This window comes from Vanacampus margaritifer, chromosome 2 (genome assembly GCF_051991255.1).
Source record: "Vanacampus margaritifer isolate UIUO_Vmar chromosome 2, RoL_Vmar_1.0, whole genome shotgun sequence".
NCBI lineage: Eukaryota > Metazoa > Chordata > Actinopteri > Syngnathiformes > Syngnathidae > Vanacampus > Vanacampus margaritifer.
Genome location: NC_135433.1, coordinates 48,355,266 through 48,375,265, shown reverse-complemented (window position 1 = coordinate 48,375,265; position 20,000 = coordinate 48,355,266). Strand labels below are relative to the sequence as shown.

General features: G+C 45.2%; 4 non-coding genes and 7 pseudogenes across 4 annotated transcripts; all 11 read left to right on the top strand.

Moving 5' to 3' along the window:
* Positions 1-27: 27 nt before the first annotated feature.
* LOC144047382 (5S ribosomal RNA) lies at positions 28-136 on the top strand (annotated as a pseudogene).
* A 184-nt stretch (positions 137-320) lies between these two features.
* On the top strand, positions 321-439 carry LOC144046011 (5S ribosomal RNA). Its single transcript, XR_013292323.1, has one exon. It is a non-coding gene; the product is annotated as a 5S ribosomal RNA (ribosomal RNA).
* Positions 440-625: 186 nt separating this feature from the next.
* Positions 626-734, top strand: LOC144047165 (5S ribosomal RNA; annotated as a pseudogene).
* A 6,075-nt stretch (positions 735-6,809) lies between these two features.
* LOC144047650 (5S ribosomal RNA) lies at positions 6,810-6,928 on the top strand. The gene has a single exon (XR_013293214.1). It is a non-coding gene; the product is annotated as a 5S ribosomal RNA (ribosomal RNA).
* A 187-nt stretch (positions 6,929-7,115) lies between these two features.
* Positions 7,116-7,224, top strand: LOC144046757 (5S ribosomal RNA; annotated as a pseudogene).
* A 186-nt stretch (positions 7,225-7,410) lies between these two features.
* On the top strand, positions 7,411-7,519 carry LOC144047030 (5S ribosomal RNA; annotated as a pseudogene).
* Positions 7,520-7,706: 187 nt separating this feature from the next.
* On the top strand, positions 7,707-7,815 carry LOC144047439 (5S ribosomal RNA; annotated as a pseudogene).
* Positions 7,816-8,001: 186 nt separating this feature from the next.
* Positions 8,002-8,120, top strand: LOC144045332 (5S ribosomal RNA). The gene has a single exon (XR_013291671.1). It is a non-coding gene; the product is annotated as a 5S ribosomal RNA (ribosomal RNA).
* Positions 8,121-19,250: 11,130 nt separating this feature from the next.
* LOC144046483 (5S ribosomal RNA) lies at positions 19,251-19,369 on the top strand. Its single transcript, XR_013292772.1, has one exon. It is a non-coding gene; the product is annotated as a 5S ribosomal RNA (ribosomal RNA).
* Positions 19,370-19,557: 188 nt separating this feature from the next.
* On the top strand, positions 19,558-19,666 carry LOC144047444 (5S ribosomal RNA; annotated as a pseudogene).
* A 186-nt stretch (positions 19,667-19,852) lies between these two features.
* LOC144047036 (5S ribosomal RNA) lies at positions 19,853-19,961 on the top strand (annotated as a pseudogene).
* The last annotated feature ends 39 nt before the right edge of the window (positions 19,962-20,000 follow it).

Below are 20,000 nucleotides of genomic sequence, written 5' to 3'. Positions count from 1 at the left end.
AAAGAGTCAACTGTTTTATTTTTCTCGGCTTACGGCCATACTACCCTGAGAACGTCAGATCTCGGAAGCTAAGCAGGGTCGGGCCTGGTTAGTACTTGGATGGGAGACCGCCTGGGAATACCAAGTTCTGTAAGCTTTTTTTTTGCACCTCCATGGCAACTGTCAACTTTCTTAAAAGACCTCAAGTACACTAGCTACTTGCTAACAGACAGCCGCACGCTAAACTGACAGGATGAGAGCTGAACATGCAGTCAAAAATTTTTTCTGTCCCAAGTTTAGACGAGTGTAACCTTTAAGAGTCAACTGTTTTCTTTTTCTCGGCTTACGGCCATACTACCCTGAGAACGCCCGATCTCGTCGGATCTCTGAAGCTAAGCAGGGTCGGGCCTGGTTAGTACTTGGATGGAAGACCACCTGGGAATACCAGGTGCTGTAAGCTTTTTTTTTGCACCTCCATGGCAAAAGTCAACTTTCTTAAAAGACCTCAAGTACACTAGCTACTTGCTAACAGACAGCCGCACGCTAAACTGACAGGATGAGAGCTGAACATGCAGTCAAAATGTTTTTCTGTTCAAAGTTTAGACGAGTTTAACCTTTAAAAGAGTCAACTGTTTTCTTTTTCTCGGCTTACGGCCATACTACCCTGAGAATGTCCGATCTCGGAAGCTAAGCAGGGTCGGGCCTGGTTAGTACTTGGATGGGAGACCGCCTGGGAATACCAGGTGCTGTTAGCTTTTTTTTTGCACCTCCATGGCAACTGTCAACTCTCTTAAAAGACCTCAAGTCCACTAGCTACTTGCTAACAGACAGCTGCACGCTAAACTGACAGAATGAGAGCTGAACATGCAGTCAAAATGTTTTTCTGTCCCAAGTTTAGACGAGTGTAACCTTTAAAAGAGTCAACTGTTTTCTTTTTCTCGGCTTATGGCCATACTACCCTGAGAAAGCCCAGGTGTGGTTGATTGGTTGCAGCTGAGCTGATTGTGCCTGTGTGTGTCAGTTGGGCTGTGTGCTCCCCATTATGTGGTTTTGTGTTCTTTCTTTGTCTGTTTTTGAATTCATTTTGGTTAATTTTTCTTTATTTTTGTGTTAGTTTTCAGTTTCTTTCTTCTCCCAGCTTCCTTGGCTGTGGAGGAGGGTTTATTCCCCCCCCCCCCCCCACCCCCCCTAGAGCTTTTTGCTCTGTTTCGACTGTTGGAATGGATGTGGCCTTTGCTGGGCCCAGGATGTCTGGAATGGTGAATGGTGAGTTTTCTGGCAGGATGGTTGGCAGTGATGTGGGTGCGGATGATGTTCGAAGTGGTATGAGTGTGGTGCACAAGCGTAAGGTGTGTTTCGATAAAGAGCTGACGGTGTTTTTGGAGCTCGAAGGTGGTGCTGGTCTGTCTCCGTTGGCTCTGCTGAGGGCTACCAAGGAAGTCTGTGGTACAATTCTGGCCTGTCGAATGATTACCAAAGACAGGTTTGAAATGACTGTGGCATCCCAGGTGGCCAAGGATAAATTGTTAGATGGGTTTAAGATCGGGGAAATTAGGGTTCACGGGAGGGATATCTGTGTGGATGAACTTGTTGTGTCTTTCCTGGGCCTGCCAGCTTACATTGAGGATGAGGAAATCCTGCAGAAGCTACTCGCTTGGGGTGTTTCGGCCGTGTCCGAGGTGAGGAGACGTATGTGGCCGGGGACAAACATAGCCGATGGGACGAGGTTTGTAAAGGTCCGCTTTACAAACCAAGTGCGTTCTCTACCATATTCCGCCAGGTTTAACACGGCGGGGGGGCCTGAATATTTTAGGGTCATTCATGACAGGCAAGTGAAGGTGTGCAGGGGGTGTCTCCAGCCTGACCATGTGTTGCGTGAATGCCCTGATTTTTGTTGCAGACGGTGTGGGGCCCAAGGCCATTATGCGCGGGAGTGTACAGAGCCCAGGGCCGCTAAATGTAAGGACTGTCATCAGTATCCCTCTGTGTGTGGATGCTCCGGCCACCTCGCCTCTGACCCGGAGGAAGGAGGTGGGGGTCCCCCATCTACTTTTGAAGTAGAGCACGGCCCTGGATTGAGAGAGGCCCTGTTAGATCGGGATGTGGAACCGGGTATACCTGACCCGGTGGCATTGGTGCCTGTGGTGGGGGGGGCTTGTGAAATGTCTCACAGTCCTGCCCCCGAGCAGGAGGGGGGGGGCAGTGTCCTGCCCTACCTCTAATATCGTGGTGGCAGGAGCTGGACCGGGGAGGGGGATGGGTGAGGATCTGGCTCCACACCTTACCCCTGAAGCGGGGGAGCAGGCACTGAAGTCAGGCCAGACTCCCAAGTCTCAGCGCTCGAGGGCGGGCAGCAGAGGTCAGGTGCCGCATAGGCGACCACTGTCTAAGAGTAGTGACAGGTCCAGATCACCGACCGGGAGGGTTGGGTCGAAACATGCCGATGGGTTTTGTGAGACCCAGCCTGGTAGTGATCGGCGGTCAGGGTTGCAGGGTGAGGGCCCCGTTTTATGCGGCACTGCCCGTTCTGAGTCTGCCACTGTAGATGCCACAACTGTTCCTACGGCCGTCGATCCCCAAGGGAATGAGGTCGCCCCGACAAAAACGAACAGGAAGGCTAAACGGTAGTTTGCGTCAGGATGATGGTTCAACTCCTTTTTTTCTTCCTAATGACGCTCTCCCTAGTCTCCATTAATGCCCGGAGCTTGAGGAATAGGGAAAAGATGCACAGTGTGTTTCACGACACCACCTGGGACGTGCTGTGCATACAGGAGACGTGGTGGGAGGCGGAGCATCTTCGCAAGGTAGAGGATATGGACATTGGTGTTTTGTACTGTGCTTTGGGCTCTGCACACTCCCGTGGTGTGGCTGTCCTAGTTAAGCCGGGTGTTTTCGGCGGGTCTTCTTTAGTGCATGCGGACCCACATGGCCGCTTTATAGTGATTGATTTTCTGCGTGGCTCCACTAAATTTCGCCTTATAAATGTTTACGCGCCTAGTGAGGAGATGGAGAGGAAAACCTTCTTTGTTTCTGTTTTTCCTTATGTTACTGATTCCTCGTTTTTGATTGGCGACTTTAATATAGCGTTGTCAAAAATCGATCTCGGTCCGAACAACACATTCAGGAATGACGTTAGTCGAAGTTTTTTGATTGATGCTGCAGTGGCTGCTGATTTGTCCGAGGTCTGGAGAGGTCTCAACCCCCTAAAAAGGGACTATTCCCGGCGTCAGGTAGTGCAGGGGGTCCTCCTCCAGTCTCGGATAGATCTGTGTTTTGTTTCAAGTGCTTTATGGAAGTACATCGGTGGCAGCTCCTATGCATGTGTGGGCTGGAGCGATCACTCCCTTTTTTCCGTCAAACTTGACTTCCTGGGTGGTAAGAGGAATGGGGGGGTCTGGGTTTTTAATAATATGCTGCTTGCCGACCCCACTTTTGTAAATAAGATGGAGCAGCTTTTTGATTGTTTTGATGATGAAATGGGAATTTGTGACTCTTTGGTTGATTGGTGGGAGCAGGCAAAGGCTAAAATTAAAAAGCTGTGCCTACGTTATAGCAAGCAGAGGAGGTGGGAGGAGTCCATCAGGGAGCATACGGTCCGGAGCCACCTCCAGGGACTTGCCGCCACCTCTGGTTTAGGCCCGGTAGATCCTGAGTATCTGGTGCTGCAGGAAGAGCTCAGGACTATACAGGTTAGTCGTGCTAGAGGGGCGGCACTTAGATCCAGGGCCCAATATGCGGTAGAGGGCGAGCGCTCCACAGCTTTCTTTTTTGGTTTAGAGAAGTCCAGGCAGAGCAAGCTATACTTGGATGGCCTGTTGGATGAGTCAGGCAGGTGTCATAGTGATTTGGATGAGATTTTGGATATTGTAGGTAGGTTTTATGCAAATTTGTTTGATGGGGAAGGGATCAACGAGGTAAGCTGTAGTCAGGCTTTAGGTGCGCTTGATGGGTCTCTGAGCCCTAGTGACGCTGACAGCTGTGACGCGCCTATTTCTTTGGCAGAGGTTTCTGCAGCAATTAGGGGTCTCAATGCCTGTAGGAGTCCAGGAGAGGATGGTTTGAGCACAGAGTTTTATAGTGCTTTTGCTCACAGGTTAGCCCCGATTCTCCAGACTCTGTATGGCGATATTGAGAGAGAGGGTCGGGTTTCGGACTCCTTTTCTCTTAGTATTGTGACTTTGATTTTTAAGAAGGGTGATAAGCGGTGCCTGGCCAATTACAGACCAATAAGTCTCCTTAACACCGATTATAAAATACTGGCGCAAGTATTAGCACGTAGGTTGAAAGGTGTGATTGGTAAAGTGGTTGCCAGTACACAGGCGTATTGTGTCCCGGGACGGGACATTTCTGACACGATACTCTCCCTAAAGTTTTTGTTGAAGGAGATGCATGCCTCTGGGGGGATTCATGTTTCAGTTGATTTCAGTAAAGCATTTGATAGGGTTGAGCATTGTTTTCTTTACCGTGTTTTGGAGAAATTTGGTTTTAAAAATGGCTTCGTGAACTGGATTAAACTTTTGTATTCCAGTGCGGTTAGCCGAGTAAAGTGCAATGGACTCCTGTCGGATAGCTTCCCTTTGCGGAGGTCGGTAAGGCAGGGGTGTCCTTTGAGTGCACTCCTCTATAGTATAGTGGCCGAGCCTTTGGCCGCTATGCTCAAGAGGGATGGGGCTGTGCACGGAATCGTGAGTCCATCTGGTAAGGAATATAAGATCTTTCAATATGCGGATGACACCAATTTAGTTTTGCGCGATGTGGGGAGCCTCAATGTTGCTCTCCACACCCTGAACGTTTATTGCCTTGCCTCAGGAGCAAAGATAAATTTTGAAAAGACGTCTGTGTCCTACTGCGGGGGCATCGTGGCCCCGCCGAATGTTTGGGGCGTCAGGGATGCAGGGGATTCTTATAGAGTTCTTGGTGTGCCCTTGGGTAGGGATGAGGCGACCTGTCGGGATTGTTTGTGGTCTGGCTTGTATAGCAGTGTGTGCACCCGAATGAATCTGTGGAAAATGCGTGGTCTTCACTTAAAAGGTAGGGTGTTGGTGGTAAATGCACTGTGTTTGTCTAAACTTGTTCATGCTCTTGCTGTGTATGGCTTACCGGGGGTGTTTGCAAATAAGTTTAGCATTGCTGTTAGTAAATTTATCTGGCGGCGAGAGAGGGCACCTGTGGCACACAATGTTTTGGTTGGTCAGTATGATCGGGGAGGGCTTAAACTGATCGACTTGGTAGTTAGGAAGAATGCGCTGCGTCTCAAATTGATAAAAAAGTTCCTCGACACCGGATTCGATGCGGCGTGGAAGGATTTTTTCGCTTCGCATGTTGAAAAGTTGGGTGAGTATGGTGTCTATAATTTGTGTATGCTTCCCCAGCGGACTGCCCTGGATCGGGTCCCGCCTTTTGAGAGGGAAGTGTTTGAGGCGTGGGCTAGACTGCGGCCGTTTGTAGTTGCGGCCCCTTGCTCCTTGTGGCAGCTAGGGCAAATGCCTTTACGTTTTAACCCTGACATGCTCTCTGATCCTCCTGGGAGGAGGGAAAGCATGTTTAGCGGGTCTTTTGATAGAGCAGGTATCAAACGGGTTGGCCAGTTATTAGATTTTGAGGGTAGGGTCGATGTGGAGCCTATTAAGGGTAGTTTTAGTAGGGCGGGTCTTCGGTTTAGGAGGACCGAGGTGGTGAGGAAAGTGAGTGATATACGGGGGTGTATCTTGAGAAGGTGGGGCACACTCTATGAGAGGGTACCGCCAGTTCAGGATGCATATGAGGGAGGGCTTGGCGGTGAGTCGCCCCTAATTTTCGTTTGGGTTAAGGGGGAGGGGTTGATGGGAGTGGCAGAGACACCGACTCGTGCTCTATATCGTTTGCTGTTGACCCAGGTAGTTAGGCGTCCCACTGCCGAACATAGGTGGTCACAAGTCTTCCCTGGGAAAGATACTGCGTCCATTTGGGCGAACGTTTATAATTGGTAAACCCCCCCCCAGGTTAGTAATTTTGCTTTCAAATTGAGACATCGTCTCGTTTTCACATGCTGTATGTTGCAAAGTATTCAGCCCGACAGGTTTAGTCGGGACTGTCCAGTGTGCGGAGGAGTGCCAGAAGATCTGCTCCACCTCATGTTCCGGTGTCCGGCGGTGCGGTGCTTCTGGACCAGGCTGCAGGACCTCCTCGTCAGGAGATTGGGTCTGAGACTCCCACCGCCGGCGGTTGATGTGGAGGACATGGACGAGCCCTGGTTTCTGCTTTTCGGCCCCATCTGTCGGGATGTCCAGAGAGCTGATTCGGCGGGTGGAATAAACTGGGAGGCTCTTCATCTGTGCCTGTCTTTCGGGAGATATGCTGTGTACTTGGTGCGCAACATACACCTCTATGACGCCAGGACTGCTGACCACTGGGCTGTCTTTGTGAGACTTTTGGCAGCCCATATCCGCCATCTCCATGCCGTCAGAGAGCACGAGTTCGTGAACACTTTTTTTCAACGTAACGACTTATTTTTTTTGGATACATCTGGACTCCCCCAGCTGAACACTTGAGGGATTCCCGCCCACTGGTGGTTGCCCCCAAACCTCGGCGAATCTCCCCTGTCATTATGACAGTGACTTTGGTTACTTTGACGTTACGCCTCGGAATACCAGGTGCTGTAAGCTTTTTTTTTGCACCTCCATGGCAAAAGTAAACTTTCACAAAAGACCTCAAGTACACTAGCTACTTGCTAACAGACAGCCGCACGCTAAACTGACAGGATGAGAGCTGAACATGCAGTCAAAATGTTTTTCTGTCCCAAGTTTAGACGAGTGTAACCTTTAAAAGAGTCAACTGTTTTCTTTTTCTCGGCTTACGGCCATACTACCCTGAGAACGCCCGATCTCGTCCGATCTCGGAAGCTAAGCAGGGTCGGGCCTGGTTAGTACTTGGATGGAAGACCCCCTGGGAATGCCAGGTGCTGTAAGCTTTTTTTTTTGCACCTCCATGGCAAAAGTAAACTTTCACAAAAGACCTCAAGTACACTAGCTACTTGCTAACAGACAGCCTTACGCTAAACTGACAGGATGAGAGCTGAACATGCCGTCGAAATGTTTTTCTGTCCCAAGTTTAGACGAGTGTAACCTTTAAAAGAGTCAACTGTTTTCTTTTTCTCGGCTTACGGCCATACTACCCTGAGAACGCCCGATCTCGGAAGCTAAGCAGGGTTGGGCCTGGTTAGTACTTGGATGGGAGACCGCCTGCGAATACCAGGTGCTGTAAGCTTTTTTTTTGCACCTCCATGGCAAAAGTCAACTTTCACAAAAGACCTCAAGTACACTAGCTACTTGCTAACAGACAGCCGCACGCTAAACTGACAGGATGAGAGCTGAACATGCAGTCAAAATGTTTTTCTGTCCCAAGTTTAGACGAGTGTAACCTTTAAAAGAGTCAACTGTTTTCTTTTTCTCGGCTTACGGCCATACTACCCTGAGAACGTCCGATCTCGGAAGCTAAGCAGGGTTGGGCCTGTTTAGTACTTGGATGGGAGACCGCCTGGGAATACCAGGTGCTGTAAGCTTTTTTTTTTGCACCTCCATGGCAAAAGTAAACTTTCACAAAAGACCTCAAGTACACTAGCTACTCACTAACAGAAAGCCGCACGCTAAACTGACAGGATGAGAGCTGAACATGCAGTCAAAATGTTTTTCTGTCCCAAGTTTAGACGAGTGTAACCTTTAAAAGAGTCAACTGTTTTATTTTTCTCAGCTTACGGCCATACTACCCCGAGCACGCCCGATCTTTGAAGCTAAGCAGGGTCGTGCCTGGTTAGTACTTGGATGGGAGACCCCCTGGGAATAGCAGGTGCTGTAAGCTTTTTTTTTGCACCTCCATGGCAAAAGTAAACTTTCACAAAAGACCTCAAGTACACTAGCTACTTGCTAACAGACAGCCTTACGCTAAACTGACAGGATGAGAGCTGAACATGCGGTCAAAATGTTTTTCTGTCCCAAGTTTAGACGAGTGTAACCTATAAAAGAGTCAACTGTTTTCTTTTTCTTGGCTTATGGCCATACTACCCTGAGAACGCCTGATCTCGTCAGATCTCAGAAGCTAAGCAGGGTTGGGCCTGGTTAGTACTTGGATGGGAGACCGCCTGGGAATGCCAGGTGCTGTAAGGTTTTTTTTTTGCACTTCCATGGCAAAAGTTGAAGGTATTATTTGATTACTATATTAAGTGTAATCTTTGCGTGTTCAAAAATAATTGAAAAATGAGATCTGATGAAGAAGCCTTCTTTATAAAGAATTTATTTTAAGAGCTCTTAAAAGAGTAAATGCTTACATTCCAAAGGTGATGTTAAGCCTCGAGTGTGTCAATATGAAAACGCACAGTCGTTTTATAGATGAAAAAAGCATACTCCTCCTCTGAGGCTGGACAAAGGGTTAGTAATTATAATAGACAGACAAGTGATTTACTGACATGTTTACTCCATTTCCCCATCCAAAGCCGAAAATATATGATTAGACAGGTAATGCCATGCGACCTAGACTCCCTCAGACCCACAGTGTTATCTTCCATGAGAACTTGAGAACTTGACTCCCATGTATATTCCTATCTCACCAGCTGGAAGGTAGTGAAAAGTGTTATTCATTACAATACACAGTTATATTCCAATATATTTCACACAAACATTATCACAGTTATATGGCATCTATATACTATAAGTAAATTCATAAACAGTAAAAATATGCATAGAAAATGTTAAATGTCTTCAGTCCCTCAATGAACAAATATATTTGTTCAAAATAAGACATTAAATCCCTTAGAAATAGTCTAGAGAAAAATTCCAGCCGGATCTTCATCTGATGTCGCCACCGCGGTCATAGCTTTAGAAGTTACAGATTCTACCATCATATAAGACGACTTGTTTTGTACATCTTGCTTTTCAATGGCTGTGGCAATAAGCCGCATGCACAATGATCTCAAACAAGGAATACAGCAACAACCGCAAGTTGTCAAAAAAGCTGCAAATACGGATACGGAAATTAAAATTGATGAAACCAAATTTTTATATCTTCCAAAAGCATCCATCCAGTTATCCCAAATTGACGTATCGATACCGGACTGCTCTTTCATTTTTTTATTAAGTGTTCGGAGTCCCTCAATGGCATTGGTTAAACTTCCATCCGGTGCAGTGTTATTAGGAATAAAAGTACAACATTGTTCTCCGATCATTGAACAAACACCACCCCTTTCTGCAAGTAACATATCAAGGGCTATACGATTCTGAAAAGCCATTAAAGATGTAGCTGACAACTGGCCGTGTACTGCTTCGAAACCTGATTGAGTCCAATTTCCTAGTCTTTGAACATTGTAATGTACATAATTAATCCTATCTACATTTTTGTTAATGGTACACCACCAGCAAATCAAAGATTCAAAACCTGAAGCCACCTGGTCCGCAATCTTATACTCATCTGGGACCCCGCGTGGCACTCCAATCGCATCTATGTATGTGGGAACATTTTGATCCTGCCAAGTGGATCTTTTGGCCCTCTGAAAAGAATGAGAAAAATTTCGTTGCCAAGTATTAACAATTTGCAGAAGGTTATCAACCGATGTAGGGAAAATATCTACTGGCAGAAGGAGGGTGATGAGAGCACAATATCCCTTCATATTCAGAGGTAATTTATCAAATATTCGGCTATCGCCACACCACCACCAGATGTCAGCTCTGGATTGAGGCTGGAATTTACGACCCACATCTGCTGCCGAAATGCAGTGAGTGGTGTGGTTCAGTTTCCCCAATTGTTTCCCAGTACCTGACATTTTAATACATGAAAAATCACCATCCGCCACTTTATTTGAAAAAATAGATTTAGTAATTTGCCAATCAACCAGTGGATAAACTTTATCCCATTTAGAGCATTTATCATTGGGGACAGATTTATTCATCAGTTCCATTACACATTTATCCTCTATTTTAGCAGGAATTACCCTCAATAAAGGTCTTGGGCCCACACATACGACGCAATCTTCTCCAGAAGCCTGTGCTGCTACATTTGCTAACAGTAGCCAATTATTACTGCCACCAGACAGGCCCGTTGTTACCTGAAACCATTCACTTACTCCATCAATTTGGAAACTAAAAGCTTCCACCCCAGACTCCATTGTGTATTTAGTCATTTTAGGTTGTTCTGTCTTACTCAGTTTTATCAATGCAAATTAAAATTGGAAAATAGGGATCAGTTCCAGAGAACCATGCCCACAGCATTAGGCCATAACAAAAGGTGTTATTTATGGTTACATTAGGTGGCCGGATATTACCTTCAGGAAGAACAAAAGTTAATTCGAATTGATGTCCCATTCTTCTCAATGTTACTCGCTTGCTAAAGAAAACTGCCTCCCCACTGGAACCTGACGGCCAGTATCGGCCACTTTGGGTGGTAATGAAGGTGCTCCAGTCCAGTCGTAAAACACTACCTGTCAAATACCACCAGTACTTGAGCCAAAGGCCCCCCTTCGTCGGCCCCCCACTACTAAATCCCTACAAAGATTTAATGGGGAGTTTGACAGATGTGTTTGTGTTAGGAGCAACGGTCAGGACAATTGAGTTATTATACGCCCAAGTCATTATCCACAGGATTTGGGTGGAAATAACATTTCTTTTATCAGGGTGTGTTGTATTCAAACTCATGTCAAGGGGTTTCATGAAAAACCAAAATGGCACAACAATTAACAAGAGAAAAATCGTCACAATGCAGCAATTAGTAGCAGAGTTCTTCATCGAAGCCATCTTGAGAAGAAGTTCTTTTGTCGAAGGAGAAGGATGTTTGTCAGTCGTTGGTTGATTTTTTTTTTTTTAGAGGAGTTGTCAGCCTTTTTCCGAACCCTGGCTCACTGCCAGAGATCGCAGGAAAGGTCACGGGACTTCATTCCCAGTGTGACTCTATCCTTGTGAATTGATGAAAAGGGGCATGTGACTCAAATCACCATTCAGTGATTTCCCCCTTTCAAACAGCAGATTGACACTTGGTCAGCTTTGCCCATGGAAAAGGCACTACAATGAATCTCCTTCCAGGACCTCCTCCGCGTGCAGCTGGAAACGGGCGTGGTAGGGCTCGGTGAGATGGCTCCAACTAGTGTGGGCGTAGATCATCAGATGGTTGCCCTTGGTGGCAGCGTTGAACCAGAAACAGCCGGCCTTGTAGATGAGAGATGATACCAAGTATCCCCTTTTCGATACAAGTGCACCGCACACTCGATGTACGCTCCTTGACCTTAAATGGACCTAACCAACGAGGACAAGACCATTTCCGTTTAGTTACTTTCAACCACACATATTCACAATCATTTATTTTTGAAGGAACTTCTGGTTGGTTATCTGTTAGCTTAGAGAATGTAGACACTATCTCTTTAATTACTGGGGGCCTCTCAACGAGTGACTCCCCCAGCGGAACATTGGGGGCGGGAAACGGCCTGTTTTTATGACCCTCAAAAGGAGTACAGCATTTAGCTAAATTTAACGACATGCGTACATTCATCAATGCGACAGGCAAGGCCTGCAACCAGTTCAATTTTGATGAGGCTAGTGCTTTTGCCAATTTTTCTTTAATAGTTCTATTCATTCGTTCAACTTGTCCCTGTGATTGAGGATGATAAACAGAGCCAAATGTATGTTTCAGCCCCAATGCTTTTTCAACTTCTTGTAAATGCTTATTTCAAAAGTGACTGCCATTGTCCGACCGAATTTTCCTGGGGAACCCATGTGATGGTATGTAATGATTAATTAAATGTTTTACCACAACCTCTGCTGTTTCAGACTTACAGTGATATGCTTCCGGCCATCCGGAAAAATAATCCACAATTACCAGTAAATACCGGTAACCTTCTATTGGCTTTAACATATCAGTAAAATCCATTGAAATTACTTGTCCCGGAGCTGTGACTTCGGGATCATGAGTGCCCGGAGGAGGTTTGGTTGTGGGCAAACAATTGAATTTATTACAAACACTGCAGTCCTGCAGTTCACTTTTCACGATCTGTTTCATGTAGGGATGAGACCAATTTTGTAGCCTCCTTAAAGTTTCGTCTATACCAACATGGCATATTCCGTGGGCTTCAGAAATTAGGATTTTTAAGTGTTTCTGTGGTGGGATATAATTACCTTCTTTCACCCAGATACCTTTATCATCTTGTTTCGCTCCTTTTGCAATCCAAACACTCTTCTCTTCCGGGCTTGCATCCAGCTGCCACTGTTTAATTGTTTCTGGAGTTATTGCTTGTCTGTCTCCTAATTCACCTTCGCTCACCACAAGTTGAAGTTCTGGGCTGTATCCGGCTACGTATTTTGCAGCTTTGCCTGCGGAATCATTCCCTACTGAGACAAAATCATCATTTTTTGAATGCCCTTTACATTTAATCACCGCTACTTTTTTTGGTAATAATAATGCATCCATTAAATCAAAAATGTCTTGTTGGTGTTTAATGGGAGTCCCAGAAGCAGTCATAAAGTCATTTCTCAGCCATTCTGTGATTGCAACATGCAAAACAACATGGGCATAAACTGAGTCAGTATAAATGTTCACAGTTTTATCTTTTGCTAGTTTCAATGCTGAAGTCACGGCGATGATTTCTGCCCGTTGAGCTGATTGTGGCCCTGTGAGTCTTTTTGCCACTTTCAGTTCAAAAGTTGAACCTGTCATCTGCGTTACTGCAATCCCTGACTGAAGTCCATTATCTCCCTTAAAGCAACAGCCGTCCGTAAATAACGTCAAGTCTGGGTTGTCAAGTGGGATGTCGTAAAAGTCATCCCTCAGTGAGTTGTCTCGTAGAGTTCGCTGAGTGCAGCAGTGCAGTTGACCTTCAAGAAGACCATCCGCCATATTTCTTCCTTCGTGTATAAACAGAATGTGAGGCTGTGTCAAAACGGACTCAATCTTTCTCTGTCTTCCCCCCGTCATTGTGAAAGCTTGGCTAGTCACATATTGTACCGTACTATGTGATGTTCGTAGCGTTAACAGATGATGTAACACAATATGAGACGTTTTCTGAATCAATCGTGCTAATGCAGAAGAAAATGCCGCACACACATGATGACGCTTCTCATATTTTTCAAGAGGTGTTGATGCGTATAGACAGACTTGTCTGTTACCATCCACCGTTTTCTGAAAAAGTACAGCTGATACACTTGATGACTTTTCAGAAACGTCCAAATAAAACATCCTAGTGTAATCAGGAACGACGAGAGCCGTTGCCGATGACAAAAATTGTTTTAGCAGGACAAAAGAAGTCTCAGCATTTTGGGTCCAATCAAGTACATGTGACAGGTTTCTCATACCTTTCTCATTCACCAACTGTCTGAGGGGATGAGTCAGTTCCACAAAATCAGGAACATAATGTCGAGAGTAATTGCACATACCCAAAAATGATAGCATCTGCTTTACATTTGTCGGTTTGGGATGGTGCAAGATATCATCTTTGTGTGATGGAGAGATACCTGTTCCATGTTTTGATATGAGACGTCCCAGAAATGCAACCTGCGGTCGGGCAATTTGGAGTTTGTCCTTGGAGCATTTCAAACCAACTTTAGCCAAGTGGCTTAGTAAGAGCTGTGTAGCCTGAAGGCATGACTCCTCGGACGGCGCAGCCAGGAGCAGATCGTCTACATACTGCACCAAGAGAACATCATTAGGGAGTTGTAAATTTGACAGCAGCTGTCTTAGGGAAGCATTAAAAACTCCGGGAGACAACACAAATCCCTGAGGCAGACGGGTATATGAATAACACTCGTTATTCCACATAAATGCAAAATACTTTTGCATAGACGTGTCAAGAGGGATGCAAAAAAATGCATTCGTCAGATCAATGCAGGTAAAATGAGTGTGCAAAGGACTGATTTGTGACAGCGCAGAATGAGGATTTGGCACCGGCAAGGCAGGTGTCAAAACTTTAGAATTGATAGCCCTTAAATCATGCACCATGCGAAATTTACCAGTATTCTTTTTCTCTACTGGGAGGATAGGAGTATTGTAGTTAGACCTTTCAATTTTGCAAAGAACTCCCGCTTTTAGCAATCCATCAATTGTTTCTGAGATGCCAGCTTTTCCGTCAGGTTTCATTTGATACTGCGGTACCCAAACGGAGTTGGGTGTTACTTCAAAAGTTACCGGAGCGATGTCACATAAGCCCACATCCGTCGAGTCTGTGGACCAGAGTGCATCAGGCAAGGTTTTTAACATTTCCACAGCAAAATCGCTATTGGATGACTCTCTTCCGTGATGGCGGTCTAAGAGCTGATGCTCCAAAACAGACATTGGAGCAAACACGTCAGATTTAATCCAATAGGCATCAAGTGATTTTGAATACAGCAAATCCGAGTGTATTGAGCATTGCCAGTCAGCTGCTTTCATGCACGCGAGGACAAATGGACCCAGATCTTTCGCTGTGTGCTGGGATGACACCCTCAGTGATATATGAGGATGGCATGCCGGCACAGATTTGTCAGGTGGTTCTGTAATTACTACCATTGAGCTTGTTCCTCAGTCAGATTCACAGAAAATGCAACACCGGGCCTTCCTGCGAACAGATCGCCTACCCGCAATTCCCATGTGTCGCCCACAACTTTCTGGAAGGCCTCACTGTACATGTCATCTCCTGTCCTGTCATAATATAAAGTACAATGCATACAATCTGATACGACATCATATGTTCGGAGGTTACTAACCCAACGTGACCATTTTGACCAAAAATTCTCAGCATTCATCCACCCGGAGGAATCAGTGTCGATCTTAGCCCAGTAGATGTCAGCCGAGATGCAGGACATGGCTTGTTGAGGTATCACAGGCAACTGGGAGGAGACTTCAGAGGTAGTGGCTCCGCTGCAGGAGAAGGTATTTCCATCTGGGAATTTTAGCGAGAGTCCTTTCGATCCACACTGGATCAGTGGCGCAGTTTTTATGAGCAGGTCCCGTCCCATTAGATTCACAGGACAGTTTGGTGCATAGACAAACTCATGTAGGAAAGTTTGTGTATAGCATTGAGTTTGTATAGGGCTCGTCAAATTCAGGACAGTTTTTTCTCCCTTGAATCCAACCAGCGAAATGCCATTTTCTGTGAGCTTGCATTCTGGCGGCAATGTCATTATGGTAGAATGTCGTGCTCCTGTATCCACCATAAATGATAGAGTTGTGCCCCCTACCTTAATATCCAGCATCGGTTCTGAGAGAGCAGATTCAGAGCTCAGTCATTGCGGATATTGTCCCCCATTTGGCGGCAGGAACTCCTGGTTGGGAACAGAGGGATATTGTTGTCGTGGCGCTGACAAGCCACGTGTAGCACTACGCCCCCTCTGGTGAAAGAAGCCACGGCCTCTCCCCCTTCCACTTTGACGTCCTCTTTGCATATGCCGACCTCTGCTTCTGACACCTGATTCCTCCTGGCAAGTGTCTGCCCAGTGGCCCTCTCTTCCACAATTATAGCATAAACTCCGACCATATGATGCTCCATTCTGAAACATAATCAAATCTGATCCAACAGTATTAGGGGATGACATGTCCACAGAAGCCGAGCTCACAAAGTCCTCCTCCTTTTTCTTCAAAGTTTGTAATTGTAGCATTGCCAATTGTAATTCAGTATTCTTATGTTTCTCATTTTTTGATTCGATATCTTTTGCATACCTTCTCAACTGATGTTTAAGATGACTCAACCACCTTACATGTTCAGCGCCTGGCAAGTTGGCCTCCATAGCTTGCACAATTGGTTTTGGAGCTCCTTTTAGAATTGCAGACCGAAAAATTTGTGAATACAATACAGAGTCGGTCGGCAAGTGTCCAGTCTTTAAAGAGAATTCGACAAGTGCCCGATCAATGAATGTAGCAGCGTCCTCATTAATTTTCTGAGTGAACAACAAATCCGAAATGACAATTTCTGGAATCGGAAATAATTCACCCAATACTTCAAAAAGTGACAAATAATTCTCACGTGTTAGCGCTTCACCATCCAGTAGAGAAGGCATCCCAGAATTAGACATTAAGACTTCAAGTTGAGACAAAGGACACGCCTGTGTTAGCAATGCACGCACATCCCCCGCTGTCAAAATCTGACCTATCACCTCTCTCTGCAAAGACCTCAGCCAATTCTGCCCCCCCCCCCCCCCCCCCCCCGCCTGCAATGGCGGCAGTCTTTGTAGCAACACGCTCAGATCTGTAGGCAGAAATGGCTTGTATATCGTAGTGGAATTTCCAGTGGCCGGATCAACTTTTGTCAACATTGGTGCCTGCAAACTTGTCTTAGAGCGAGTCACTATTTCATTAGAAGCACTGTTTAAAAATCCGTCTGGCACGCTGGGGTCACATGACCCCGAAACATTCTCCACCGCACATGTTAGCTTTGCCAATTTCCTATGTATATCTTCAATTTGATGGCTATTAGCAACAACAGATGTTTCTCCGGGCATTTCATGTTCCCGCTGACGGAACAATTCCTCACGTTCGCTCCAAATTAATACGCCATCTAGAACGAATAGACTGTGGAATCTCCGCATGCCGAGCCAATTCCAATCCGAAAACTCTTGCTTTATTTAATCTGTTCTCCGGGTCACCTCTCATTTCTAACAATTTATCCAAATGCAATTGCAGCCGCTTGACAGAAGCATTTACGCCAGCAGCTAATGCACTAGCCGCCTTCACAACGGAGTCGCTAGTTAGCGTCTCATCACGATTCCTCAAATCCCAATTTACATCGAGATTACCACCATTTACTGTCAAAACAGGCGCTTGCAAATCCTGCAGCATTTGAATAGCCGTACTATACGGTGATTCAGTAAACGGGTTCTTAGGGCCAAATCCATAACTCGCACTAGCTTCAGCATAATCCGGCGGAGATTTTAGCCTAGCATTCGCCATACGTTCATCAAACACGTTGCCGTTAGCCGAGCCGTGGCTAGCGGACTCGCTCAACACAGCTTTACGAGCAACTTTCACAGAGCTGCCCAAAGCAAGCATTCTAGCGTTAACCAACATTTGGTCCACGACCTTACATTGTCGTCTCACTTTTCTTCCATTTGAAGAAAATATAGATGTGTTTTTCACGGAGTCAATCAGCATCTGACGCTGTTTTACACAAGCAAGCTCTACAGACTTCATTAATGCAATCAGACATGTCTCAGATTTTAACGGTGGGAACCAACCTTTATCACAATTAGTCCGCATCCATTCATTTAAAAGATTTTTCATCTTCCGCCGTCGCCGTGGTGGCAGCGCTTCAGCCATGACGAGCGTTGCGGCCGTGACTTGTTCGCTTAGCGAGAGGCTTTGAGTATGGACCGGAAGTTTATGCAAATCAAACCACCCTGAGTCTCGGTCAAAAATGTCGTCCATTATATGTAGTAATTTAGTCGTTATAATATTTATTAAGTCAGTGACGTCTCACTTATGATACTACAATACAACAGATCAAAACTATTCTCATTAATCCCCCCAAAAAATTATATATATATATATTTTTTTTTTTTTTTTTATTTATTTTTTTTTTTTTGAAAAATAAAAAGAAAAAGAAAAAACGAAACAGAAATCAAATATCTTTTTTGCGCGACTTAATAAAATGCTTATCCGGATCTTCGCGGGCGGCTTTTCACACAGCACTCGAACCGTAAAAATATACGGACGGGCAATATCACACCACACACCGTAGCGATATACGGGCGTTTAAAAGCTCTCGCTCCGTGTGATCAATACGGGCGGCTTTAAATCAACACAACAGACACACACCGAGGAATTATGTCCCACGGTCTAATAATTAGCCACAGCACACATTTCGTAGAATTATATCAATACGAGCGGCTAATACACTTCCAGCACACACACCGTGTAAATGATATTACACGGGCGGCTTATCCACACAGCCTATTCCACCGCGGAACAAATCTCATATGCCGTTTCCGAACGGCGGAGCGCTCCTACTTGACGTCACTTCCGTATACCACGGGCTTCCCATGCATGGTTCAATGTCGTAGTAATTTTCAAAATCGAGGACTTTCGCGTCCCTCCGTAAAAAAATACTACTTTAAAACCCCCTAACTTGTTCACAGATCTCAAATACAATTTAGCACAGACGTAATGCAGCTCTGAGTAATCCCAAACAAGCAGAATTTCTCTACGTGGATAATTTATCCACTCAACTTGTTAATATTTGCGCATTTAGAAATTCAGTTGTTCCAAGATCATCACAGCTGTTGCAAAAACGTCTCAATTTGTCGCCGTCGGAGGTCACCATTCGAAGGTATTATTTGATTACTATATTAAGTGTAATCTTTGCGTGTTCAAAAATAATTGAAAAATGAGATCTGATGAAGAAGCCTTCTTTATAAAGAATTTATTTTAAGAGCTCTTAAAAGACACAAGAGTAAATGCTTACATTCCAAAGGTGATGTTAAGCCTCGAGTGTGTCAATATGAAAACGCACAGTCGTTTTATAGATGAAAAAAGCATACTCCTCCTCTGAGGCTGGACAAAGGGTTAGTAATTATAATAGACAGACAAGTGATTTACTGACATGTTTACTCCATTTCCCTGTCCAAAGCCGGAAATATATGATTAGACAGGTAATGCCATGCGACCTAGACTCCCTCAGACCCACAGTGTTATCTTCCATGAGAACTTGAGAACTTGACTCCCATGTACATTCCTATCTCACCAGCTGGAAGGGAGTGAAAAGTGTTATTCATTACAATACTCAGTTACTGTATATTCCAATATATTTCACACAAACATTATCACAGTTATATGGCATCTATATACTATAAGTAAATTCATAAACAGTAAAAATATGCATAGAAAATGTTGAATGTCTTCAAAGTCAACTTTCACAAAAGACCTCAAGTACACTAGCTACTTGCTAACAGACAGCCGCACGCTAAACTGACAGGATGAGAGCTGAACATGTGGTCAAAATGTTTTTCTGTCCCAAATTTAGACGAGTGGAACCTTTAAAAGAGTCAACTGTTTTCTTTTTCTCGGATTACCGCCATACTACCCTGAGAACGCCTGATCTCGGAAGCTAAGCAGGGTCGAAACTGGTTATACTTAGATGGGAGACCGCCTGGGAATACCAGGTTCTGTAAGCATTTTTTTTGCACCTCCACGGCAAAAGTAAACTTTCACAAAAGACCTCAAGTACACTAGCTACTTCATAACACACAGCCGCACGCTAAACTGACAGGATGAGAGCTGAACATGCGGTCAAAATGTTTTTCTGTCCCAAGTTTAGACGAGTAGAACCTTTAAAAGAGTCAACTGTTTTCTTTTTCTCGGCTTACCGCCATACTACCCTGAGAACGCCCGATCTCGTCCGATCTCGGAAGCTAAGCAGGGTTGGGCCTAGTTAGTACTTAGATGGGAGACCGCCTGGGAATACCAGGTTCTGTAAGCATTTTTTTTTTGCACCTCCATGGCAAAAGTAAACTTTCACAAAAGACCTCAAGTACACTAGCTACTTCCTAACAGACAGCTGCACGCTAAACTGACAGGATGAGAGCTGAACATGCAGTCAAAATGTTTTTCTGTCCCAAGTTTAGACGAGTGTAACCTTTAAAAGAGTCAACTGTTTTCTTTTTCTCGACTTATGGCCATACTACCCTGAGAACGTCCGATCTTTGAAGCTAAGCAGGGTCGGGCCTAGTTAGTACTTGGATGGGACACCGCCTGGGAATACCAGGTGCTGTAAGCTTTTTTTTTGCACCTCCATGGCAAAAGTAAACTTTCACAAAAGACCTCAAGTACACTAGCTACTTGCTAACAGACAGCCGCACGCTAAACTTACAGGATGAGAGCTGAACATGCAGTCAAAATGATTTTCTGTCCCAAGTTTAGACGAGTGTAACCTTTAAAAGAGTCAACTGTTTTCTTTTTCTCGGCTTACGGCCATACTACCCTGAGAACGCCCGATCTCGGAAGCTAAGCAGGGTCGGGCCTGGTTAGTACTTGGATGGGAGACCGCCTGGGAATACCAGGTATTGTAAGCTTTTTTTTGCAACTCAATGGCAAAATTCAACTTTCACAAA